Source organism: Prionailurus bengalensis, chromosome B2, assembly GCF_016509475.1.
Source record: "Prionailurus bengalensis isolate Pbe53 chromosome B2, Fcat_Pben_1.1_paternal_pri, whole genome shotgun sequence".
Taxonomy (NCBI): domain Eukaryota; kingdom Metazoa; phylum Chordata; class Mammalia; order Carnivora; family Felidae; genus Prionailurus; species Prionailurus bengalensis.
In genome coordinates, this window is record NC_057349.1 from 78,629,137 (window position 1) to 78,639,608 (window position 10,472).

Genomic DNA, 10,472 nt, shown 5'->3' on the forward strand with positions numbered 1-10,472 from the left:
AACAAGAGAGTAAGGGACATAGGATAGGGCTAGGCAAGGAGCTAAGCAGGGCTGTGGTCTCAGTTAGAGACCTGCTTTTAACCTGATTTCATGAAGAGCTCCATGCATGAATTGTCCTGCCTTGAGGAAAGGAGGCCTGCCTTTTGTATCTCACGTCAGTCAGTCTCTGGTTACAAGCTGCCCCAGGATGGATGAGTGATATAATCTCCTGGATAAGTCCTGTTCTGCAGAGGGCCATTCTCCTGGGAGGAAACCTCTGGGGCTGATTAGTCACCCACACTTATGGCAACTGGGGATGCCAGGTAAAAGGGATCCAAGAGGGCACCATCAGCATCCATTATGTTAAGAGTCACAATGTGGCTCCTATTCTTGGTCACCCTGGCCACTCTGGCTGTCGTATGTTACTTTATAAGCTTTCTGCTCTTAAAGATGCTTTTTTATAATTGTAAGGGGAAACATAGATGGCAAACATACTTGGCTTTTTGTTTTTAAATATTTTCCTTCCTGTGCTTAAGGAAGGATTGTCATCCTGCAGCAAAGTGTAGAAAATATGGCAACCTCCTTTGTCAATTTTGTTTCCTATTCTCAATAAGAGAAACAATGACTCCAAATATTGAATTATAGATCCTCCAGCTGTAGTGAAATCTTAATGTGTTTTACTCAAAACTTCATTTGCAGATGATTCTGTCTCATGCTTCTTGTAATGATATTGCTTGTGGGGGATGTTCCCTTGTTTAGGACTTTCACCAAGAAATATGATGTTCTGGAAATTATTGAACTGGTTGTCATTGGTCACTTGGCTTTATTAAATAAAACAGCCTCTTCTAAACTATGTTCTGCACAGCACTAGTACCTTTTGTACTGTGTTCTATAGAAAATAAGTTCTATGGTCAAATAATTTTAGAAGTGCTCTATTTACCGTGTTCCCCTCTAGGAGATGCACAAAGCATTTTGGCCAATTGAAGGCTTTAAATATCCAGTGGGAAGGAAAACTGCTTACCTGTGTTTAACCTATTGTTTCTCAAACCTGTTTGCTCATGGAGGAGCCATTGTCATGGCTGCCTCCTTCTTTTTCATTTTTTCAGAATACATGTTACCATCTTACAGAACGAATCCTCCATAGAACACAGTTTGGGGAACACCGAAATAAAATATTCCTTGTCGTGTATTATCAGTGTGTTGGTAAGCAGCAAAGAACTGGTTGCACTCCTACGTTTTGTAAAACCAGCTGCAACACCTGATCTGCATGCAAGGCGAGTACAAAGCAGATTTGGGGGTCAGAGTAGTCTCTGGAGAAAGAGGACAGGTTATTTGTTTTCCATACTGAAGGGGCCATAAAAACAGTAACACATTTAATGAAGCCTCACCATGGATATATTACTCTCCATAAAACATTTTATTTAGCCTAACCTACAATTACTTAATGGACAGCGAGTTTCACAAACAGCTAGTCCCCAGCCTCAAATGTTTATTAAGCGTCTCTTCTTTTGGACCGGCTTTGCCAGGGAGAGTCATGCAAGATTAAAAAGATAGAATATTAAAAATTCAGCCAGACACACCAAGACTGCCCTGATGATAACAACCATGGTGTAATGTTTCTGAATTCATACGGGTTCCCATGTTCTCAGTAAAAAATACCCTGCCATTTCCCAACACTCTTTCATTAAAAAATTATTTGGATTGTCATGCGTATGTGGCATTTCCTTTTTGCATAAGATGGGCCCTCTGTGAGTTGTATTTTCCTAAGGAATTTTGAAGTGTAAAAGACAGAAGTGAATGAATATTTATTTCCAGGAAAAAAGTGTGAATCCTTACATTTTGTATAACACTTTGCAGTTTACAGAGAACTTCCTCCTCCCTCAACTATCACTTTCATTCTTACAAAAATCCTATAAGAATGGCAGTATTACAGGCACCACAAAAGTGGCCAAGATCTCTTGGAAGGCTGGCCAGAGCAGCCTTACAGAATTCAACTTTAGTTGACATTCATGTTGACCATTGTCCTAAGCAATAGCCCCTCCTGGGTCTGTTTTCTTGCAACATAAGGAATTCTAGAAGGAAACCATGCAAGACTTTTTCTCATTTGCTCTGATTTTCTTCATGCTTAATTATGCTTAACCAGCTTATCATCTAGACTCAGCCACACACTTACCACTTCCTAGCCATTGCTTAGTGATAGTCACATCTTGGATCATGAGAGGTGGTGAGATTCTGGAGTACATGTGTGAGTTATGTGGTGTAGAATGTATAAGTTGGTGGAGGATGAAGTAGTCAGAGGTCATATTTAGAGTCCTGTATTCTCTGATGAGGAATGTGGATTTTCTCTAGTTGGGAGCTGGAAGAGTCTGGGATCTTGGATGCCTTGGGCAGGGTAGAAGAGAATCTGATAACACAGATACCAGTGAGGAGGCTGATACATGGATAAAGTACACATGATGAAGGTCTGAGAAATGGATATGGCTGAGGCAATGGAGAATATTCCTAAGGTAGAATTGACTGGTCTGGATGGTAAGGGAGATACAGGAACTAAGGGTATATGTGAGATATCTAGTATGAGTGGACTTTAATGCTATTATCAGAGAAAAGAATGTGGGGGAGAGAACTGGGTTGGTAGGGTAGGGGTGGGGAAGAGTATAAAAGATAGAAGTCATTTTAAGACTTGGTAAGTTTGAAATGAAATATTTAGAAAGCAGCTTGAAATATCAGTCCAAATTATAGAGAAAGGAAACAAAACCTGAGATTTAGATCTAGAATTCAACAATGGATAAAGCCCTATTCATAGAGCAGAGCATCCAGAAAGAGTGTGGTGCTAGTCAGCCCACACAACTCAGATATGTTAGAAATGTCATATGTTTTTATCATTCATAAGTCAACTTCACTTCATACTGAGCACCTCTTCCTTTAGTCTCGGGGAAATCTTAATTTCATTTATTTGAGTTTCCCTTCCTCGGCCAAGGCATTAGGATGCAGAGTGATTATCTGGTCCTTGGTTATCTCTCCAGGTAGGTTCCTGCCATCCTTCCTAGATCCCTTTTTCTCTGCTATGGCTATGCCTTGTGATGCTGCCTGGAGTTTTGTCTGCCTAGCCTAAACTCCACCTAGGCCTTCCACTTGGAGTTTTGATGTCAACATTATGGGGGCATAGGGAAGCATGGCTGCTCTGGGACCCTTTGGTATCTCTCTTCCTTCATTCTTTTACCCTAGGGATATCTTCCTAGGGCAGAGAGGAAAGGAAGGATGAATCCCCCTCCTTATTGCTTCTCACACTCTCTCCCATCTTCTCCCCAAATCACTGAGTTCCATTAAAGGCTTAAACAGGTTTTTTTTGTTTTTGTTTTGTTTTGTTTTGGGGGGGGGGTGGGGAGGTGGGGTGGGAAAGCCAGAAGGACTTGCTGGCTATTTCTGTTTTTGGCCCTGATGCATACCTTCTGGAAGTCATGGCATATCGAGACTGCTACCAGTCTGAAATGGATGAAAGCAACAAACAAATACAGAGAGAAAAAACATTAAATCTGAAAATACCATCTAGCCATAGTGTTAAAGTACAAGGAAAAAACAAGCAGGCCTGTGGGCTCCAAAGTGATAAGCCAAGACAGAACAGAAAGATGGCATGCAGGGAATAAGCCAGAAAGCTTCTAGAGGATGCAACAAAACACCACTCTCAGTGTGCCAAGACAAGGTACTACCCCAGCTGTGATGAGAACTAGATATTCCAGAGGAGGGCAAGTAGGTTCAGAGCCCAGGGTTTTAAAGTATGTTTATGGCCCAGCCTGTGGTTGGGAAGAAGCATCAATCAAGTTGGGTTCAAATGAAGCTGCCTTCATCTTGTGTGTAATTATGTGATGCCACATACAGTGTTCTCATCCCTTTCTCTGTTTCTCTGATGGTTTCCTTCCCTGGACTACAAGTTCTTTGGGGGCAGGGCAATGCACTTTACATTCTTATATCGCCAGCCCTTAGCAAAATGTCTGTCACATTGTAGATTCCTTATTTAGATTTAATGAATGACTAAGAGCCAAAGTTTTCTAAGAGGGTCAGTATTTTATATGTCCAGCAATAGGGCTGAAACAATCCAGAGTTTCAGATGAATTTCCTTCTAATGTTGTGTTTGACAAAAGCAGGAGATCTGGGTTTTGTGCTGGTAGGTCTAGTAAATTGGTTTCCTTATTTCCAGTGAGAAGGATGGTTAACACTATTGGCAGTTGTTTGTTTAGGTTCAGTGGAGTAAAAGATAGGGGTTAGACATGACTATTTTTACCCCCTCATTTGTACGCTAATGTAGACATTGAGGTCATAATGTATTTAAGAAAAATGTTCCATTATGGATGCAATTCAGAAACAAGTCAATTCATCACAGATCTATATACTCTATGCACACAGTACTGAGATAAATTGGCATACAAAGAGAAGGGGGACAAATACACAGGTCTTACTTTTGTAAAAATCTTCCATGTAGTAGAGAGGATAAGCAGGTAAAGAAATAGCTATAATTCAAGAAGAAATTTTTAAAAAAAGCAAGTGCTGGCAAAATAAAGAAATGGAAAAGATAGTGTTTACATTCAAATAAAATCATAGATTATGTAGCATTTCCCAATGCTTAGGTATCCCAAATAAGAGTTATTTCAATGAATCTTGCAAAGTAGAAAGACAATTTTTGTAGTATACTTACCTTTGCAAAAAAAAAAAATCTTCATAGCACAAACCAATACAATTTAAGGGAAGGGTCTAGATTACACCAATGGCTTATTTCTCAGCAAAGAAGAGAGGTGTAAGGAGGGCAGAGAAGATTATTGAAGAGCCAAGACTCACTGTTTCCGTTTGTGGAGAAGTGTATGATTTTTGCCAAGGAATTACATACAGCAGACTGACTCCTTTTTTAGCTTCTAAATCAAAGTTGGAGAGGTACATGGTTTGGAACCATTTCAGTGGTGTTTGAAGTTGCTCAGGGACCCTTAGGTGAAAGGTGGTGTGTAAATCCAAATAAATATTCTTGTTGTTTCATTATTGTTGTGAAGAGTTATGTTGTCAGGAATACAGGCTGTTGGAATCAGATTGGGAGCAAGGAGGGGCTGTGTAGTCAACTAAAGATTGTATTTCACAGCTGTAAGCGCCCAAAAGAGCTTCTGGTAGAGGATCGTCAACTGTAAATTTACAGCCTGCATAGGCATTCAAGCTTTGTTTTAAAAAAATCCCCTGAAAATGTGTTATTTTAAATGTCTGGCTTCTATCAGACTCTTATTTATATATTTTTACCATGTAGGGGGGGTGGGGAAGGGGCTGAAAAAGGAGAGGAGGCTATCAAAAACACTTTGAAGGACCTCTAGATTTTTCTTTATTTTTTACCCCCTAACAAGTTAGCTCCTTTTCACGTTTCTTATTTAACTAGCCATTTGAGTTGAAACACTAGTGAAGTCATATTTATTGAGTTCCAGCATATTTATTGAGCTAGGGTTGGTGCTTTGGGACTAAGGTTGATCTTTGCTTTTCTGGAATCTCTAGCTGGAGGAAAAGGATAAACCTATGAAAAACAATAGGGGGCTTTCCTTAGGAGAGGATATATCATTGAATAATGGGATGTGTGGTTTGGGTATATAGGCTGGAGAGGGCAGGTTAAGGGCTCAAATGAGGTCTCTGAGAGGTCCTGCTGTTAGAGAAATGGAAATAATCCTCCAGGGGAAAATTCCCCTTATCCATTGTAACAGAACCATCAGAGGAAGGGAGGAGGCACAGAAATGCTGCTTTGTCTCCCAGGAGGTGATGGGAGCTTCCTCCTTGGTACCCAAGCCTCAAGAGCATGCCTTGACTTTGACTCCTCAAGGTGACGATGTGTCCAGGGGCCAAGATGAAGGATCTGGCCATGGAGAAAAGCAGACACTAAAGCTGGGAGCTCATTTCACTTGGGTCCCTTGTTCTGCCTAAGCTGTGGAACTCAAACCTGGAGCTGGCAGCTGTGGACTCGCCCACTGGTCACGGCCCCTTTCTTAGACTTAGTGGAGATGTCTGAGGTGTGGCAGCACATGAGTGGTGTCCTGGGAGTTTCTGGGAGGTGTGGGAAGTTGCTTAGCATGATATTCTCTCTGATTGGTGTCTGGGAAGACTGCCCGTGGCAAGAGCACTCTAAGCTGGTCAGGTGAAACTCTGTGCCAGAGTCAGAGGCCTGAGCCGGCACATTTGTACCTCATTCTGGAAGATTTGCTTTTCCAAGTCACCAGCCCACAAGGGCAACAGGGCTACACAAATAGAAAGATACTGAACTTGGTGGTGTTACTCCATCTGCTCACACAGCCCATTGGGTGACTGCAAAATGCCCCAAGGGGATTTTGAGAGTCCTCAGGAAGTACTCACATGTGCCTCCTGAGTAAGATCAGTCAGCAGTCACTCAGTTTACACATTTCAGACTCCTGCCCTGCTCTAATTAGTCTCTGAAGGCATGTGCATGTTGTCTAGCACACCTTGGTCTCCCTCTGGACACTGCTCCAATGTCCTGGAGCGCTCAAGGTGTCCAGCGGGGGAAGGGTCTGTGCCCAGGGATTTCCCCCCTTTCAGGACACATTCTGTTAGAGGGATTTCAAGACAGAGCATTCTTTGGGCTGAGTGCTCCTACATAGTTCTTAGTGAATTAGTTCTTGGGTTTTTTGCTTATTACAACTGGCCCTTGTACAATGTGGGGGTTAGGGCACTGGTTCCCTCACCTCCCCTTAAGGGCAGTTGAATATCTGTGTTTAACTTTTGATTCCCCTAAAACTTAGTTACTAATAGCCTGCTATTGACCAAAAGCTTCACTGATAGCTTTGTCAATTAACACGTTTTTGTATGTTATATATATTATATACTGTGTTCTTACAGCAGAGTAAGTTATAGAGAAGAAAATGTTATTGAGAAAATCATAAGGAAGAGAAAATACATTTATAGTACTGTATTTATTGACAAACATCCACGTATTAGTGGACTTGTGTGGTTCAAACCTGTGTTGTTCAAACAGTCAACTGTACTTCCCTTTTCCGTAGCCCTCAGGCAGGGGTTCGGTGGGGATTTGGGGCGAAAACAGTTCTAAAGGGCAGCCTGTGTGCTATGCATGAGGAAGGCTGTCCTTGCCTTCTGAGCTCAGACTAAGGCTCTGCCGTTGGGTCCAGTTGACTCTGTCTGGCTCTGTCTTCGTTGGGATACCCTACTCAGGAGGCTCCTCACCCCCTCATCCACCTAGTTCACAAGTCTGCCCCCATGAGAAGAATAGTTGGGAACACACTTATCTTTCTAAGAAAGAGAGAGAACCAAGGCTACCTTTATTTTTGAAAATTATTTAAAAATTAATTCAATTAAACTTATATGTGCATTAAGGCTTAAAATGAAAAATTATAGTCATCTACTCATATCCCATTCAATCCCAAATCCTAATCCCAGATGTGACCACTGTCAAATCTAGCTAAATATTTTTATGTCACACAATTTGTGTGTGTATGTGTGTGTATATATATATATATATATATATATACAATTTCATTTATTTTACTTTATATATTTATTTTATTTTTTAGAGAAGTATAATTGACACATAACATTATGTTAATTTCAGGTGTACAATATACTGATTTGATATTTGTGTATATTATGAAATGATCACCACAATAAGTCTAGTTACCACCTGTCACCATACTAAGTAACAAAATTTTTTTTCTTGTAATGAGAACTTTTAAGATTTACTCTTTTGGTAACTTTCAAGTATGCACTACAATATTATCGACTATAGTCATCATGCTGTATATTACATCCCCATGACTATTTTATAATTAAAAGTTTGTACCTCTTTTTTTTTTAAAAAAATTTTAATGTTTATTTTATTTTTGAGACAGAGAGAGAGAGACAGAGTGTGAGCAGGGGAGGGTCAGAGAGAGAGGGAGACACAGAATCTGAAACAGGCTCCAGGCTCTGAGCTGTCAGCACAGAGCCTGACACAGGGCTCGAACCCACAAACTGTGAGATCATGGCCTGAGCCAAAGTTGGATGCTTAACCGACTGAGCCACTCAGGCACCCCTGTACCTCTTTTTTAAGAAGTTTGTACCTCTTGACCCCTTTCACCCATTTTGCTTACCTGTTGCTTCCCCTCCCTTCTAGCAACCACTGTTCTGTTCTCTGTATCTATGTGCTTTGTTTTGTTTTGTTTTTCTTATTTGTTCATTTGTTTGTTTTTAGATTCTGCATATAAGTGAAATCATATTGTCTTTCTCTTCTGATTTACTTCACTTAGCATAATTCCTTCAGGGTACACGCATGTTGTTAAAATGGCAAGATTTAATTCTTTATGGCTGAGTAGTATTCTATTTGTGTGTGTGTGTATTATATCTTTATCCATTCATCCATCAATGGACACTTAGGTTGTTGGGCACATTATCTTGGCTGATGTAAATAATACTGCAGTGCTGTTATCCTTGCTAACACTTGCTATTTGTCTTTTTGGTAATAGCCATTCTAACAGGTGTGAAGCTATATCTCATTGTGGTTTTGATTTGCATTTCCCTGATGATTACTGATATTGAGCATCTTTTCTTTTTTTTTGGCGCTGTATTATTTTTTTTATTATTATTTTTTATTAAGTATAAAGACTTCCAATCACATCACCTAGAGATCATTTTACCCACTGCTCTGTTTAGCCACCAGTCTGTTGTTTCTTTCTTCATCAGTGGTGAGGCAGATATCTTTTCTGTGGAGAAGAGAAATTCATGGTTTATTGCCTTTGCCAATAACAAAAAGCTGGGTGACAAAGCTGTTGCCATTGATGTCTTTCACATGAACTACATCAGGAGAACCAGAGTATCCCTCTCTGTTGGTGATCACACCAATTCTTCCCAGGTTAGCACCTCCAGTCACTATACACAGATTATCGGTATCAAACTTGATGAAATCAGTACTCTTTTTAGTCTCCAAATCAGTCTGAATGGTGTTATTCACCTTGATAAGGGGATCAGGATAATGGATGGAACGAACATCATGATGGATCACCAGATGAGGGATTCCTTTTGTCCCCACAAAGATCTTTCTTGCTTTGCACAACTTACACTAGGCCTCCCCAGGTGTGATCTGATAAACAACAGAGACCCTTGGTATTATAGATCAGATGGAAATTCTTCCCAGTTATGTCAATGCTGATGCCATCCATAAAAACAGCAGGGTAGGTTATATCAGTTCGAACCTGGACATCAATCTTAATAAAATACTGCATACAGATCTTCTTTACTTCATCTCCATTAGGGTACACTTAAGTCTGTTTCTTAGGAAAATGATGGGAGAGAGACATTCTTTCAGCTTATGGGGACCAGTAGTTGGATAAAGGACAAACACATTGGTCGGTTTATCCAGTATCCAATGCTTTGGAGCTGCTACATGCTTCAGATGCTTTTTGGGACTATGAGCCATGGCTGTACTAGGCATGAAAAGAGACTGGTGGGCATCTTTTCATGTATCTGTTGGCCACTGTATATCTTCTTTTGAAAAATATCTATTCATATCCCCTACTCATTTTTTAATGAAAATTGTTATTTTGCCATTGAGTTGTATGAGTTCTTTACATAGTTTGAATATTAATCCCTTATTGGATTTGCAAATATTTTTTCCCATTTGGTATGTTGCCTTTTTATTTTGTTGATGGTTTCCTTTGCTGTGCAGAAGCTTTTTAGTTTGATGTAGTCTCATTTGTTCGTTTTTGCTTTTGGAGTCAGATCCAAAAAATCATTGCCAAGACCATTGACCATGTTTTCCTTTAGGAGTTTTTTGGTTTCAGATCTTACTTTAAAGTTTTTAATTCACTTTGAATTAATGTTTGTGTGTAATCTCAGTATTTTAGTTTCATTCTTTTCAATGAAAAGTTTTCAGTTTTTCCAACACCATTTATTAAAAAGACTATCTTTTTCCCCATTGTATATTCTTCCCTCCTTTGTCATAGATTAATTGACCATTCATATTTATTTCTGGGCTCTCTATTCTATTGCATTGATCTATGTGCCCGTTTTCATGCCAGTACCATACTGTTTTGATTTCTATAGCTTTGTAGTATAGTTTGAAATCAGGAAGCATGGAATTATTGAATCACTATGTTGTATATCCAAACTAATTTAACACTGTGTTAACTAACTGGAATTAAAATAAAAACTTAAAATTTCCCCCCCAAAATTCAGGGAGCATGATGCCTCCTGCTGTGTATTTCTTTCTCAAGGTTGCTTTGACTATTCAGGATCTTTTGTGGTTCCATAGAGATTTCAGGATTGTTTGTTCTATTTCTGTGAAAAATGCCGTTGGAATTTTGATAGAGATTGCATTGAATCTGTAGATTGCTTTTGGTAGTACAAATATTTAAACAATATTAATCCTTCTGATCCATGAGCACAGAATATCTTTCCTTTGTATTTTCTTCAGTTTCTTTCATCAATTTCTTATAGTTTTCATTGTAAAGCTCTTTTACCTCTTTGGTTATATTTGT

At 39.6% G+C, this 10,472-nt stretch overlaps 1 pseudogene; it reads right to left on the bottom strand.

Annotated features, from left to right (window-relative positions):
• Positions 1-8,587: 8,587 nt before the first annotated feature.
• LOC122488980 lies at positions 8,588-9,412 on the bottom strand (annotated as a pseudogene).
• Between the last annotated feature and the right edge of the window lie 1,060 nt (positions 9,413-10,472).